This window comes from Capsicum annuum, unplaced genomic scaffold (genome assembly GCF_002878395.1).
Source record: "Capsicum annuum cultivar UCD-10X-F1 unplaced genomic scaffold, UCD10Xv1.1 ctg52980, whole genome shotgun sequence".
Classification (NCBI taxonomy): domain Eukaryota; kingdom Viridiplantae; phylum Streptophyta; class Magnoliopsida; order Solanales; family Solanaceae; genus Capsicum; species Capsicum annuum.
The window spans coordinates 1-1,015 of record NW_025861054.1 but is presented as its reverse complement, the minus strand read 5'-3'; the positions used below and the strand labels follow the sequence as shown (position 1 = coordinate 1,015).

General features: G+C 37.4%; 1 pseudogene; it reads left to right on the top strand.

The window, feature by feature from the left end:
- The first annotated feature begins 369 nt into the window (after nucleotides 1-369).
- LOC124892998 lies at nucleotides 370-1,011 on the top strand (annotated as a pseudogene).
- Nucleotides 1,012-1,015: the final 4 nt, after the last annotated feature.

Genomic DNA, 1,015 nt, shown 5'->3' with positions numbered 1-1,015 from the left:
TATTATACGTGCTAATCATTTAGTATTTTCTTTTTAATACTTTTCTGTAATGTGTACACAAATAAAACAGTGGTCAATTGCGATCCAACTAAATAATTCAAATTAAGAAAAAAATGTATTGTCTAATTATGATCATTACGGATTCGCCCACACGAGACAAAGAATAGAGGCAAAATTGGTTCGGTACAAAACTTTCACAATAAAAGAAAGAAAATAAATTTATAGGCTCCCACGTTATTTTAATTTATTTTCCTAAAAATGTGATGATAATGAGAAAGAAATATCAGAGTTTTTAATATAAAAGCTCTTGGTGTTAAGAACAAAAATCACAATTTCTTAGTTTCACAAATATTGAGTGTTAATTTAGCCATGCCAAGAAGGAGAAAGGGTCGAAAAAGGGTTGACATAGTGAAAATGGAAAATTAGAGTAACTTACAAGTTACTTTCTCTAAGCGTCGTGCTGGTCTATTCAAAAAGGCTAGTGAACTTTGTACGCTATGTGGTGCTGAAATTGTCATTGTGGTATTTTCTCCAGGCAAGGCCAACAAAGTTTACTCCTTTGGCCACCCCTCAGTGGAGTTGTTGGTGGATAGGTTCCTCGGGAGGGATCTCCCTCCACCAAATAATGAAGGCCATCATAACCATCTCCTCATGAATCATCGAAATGTTTTTCTTCGTGAACTCAATAAGGAAGTCATGAACATGGAGGAGATTCTCCAGATGGAGAAAGCCCACAGAGAGTCCATACTAGAAATTAGGAGGAGAGCTAATGGTGGTTGGTGGGAAGCTCTCATCAACGCACTTAACCTCTCCCAACTTAAACAATTGATGGAGGCAATGGAATTTCTAAAGCAAGACGTTGAAAAAGAGGCACAACAACAGCAAATGGTGACTAATGTTGGACTCCCATTTCTCACATTTGGAAGTTCCTTGTCTCCTACTAATGGTGCTAGGGCAATTAGTTCTTCACATGGACACAATGTTGGTGCACCTTTGGCTAATAGGGCTTAGTGCA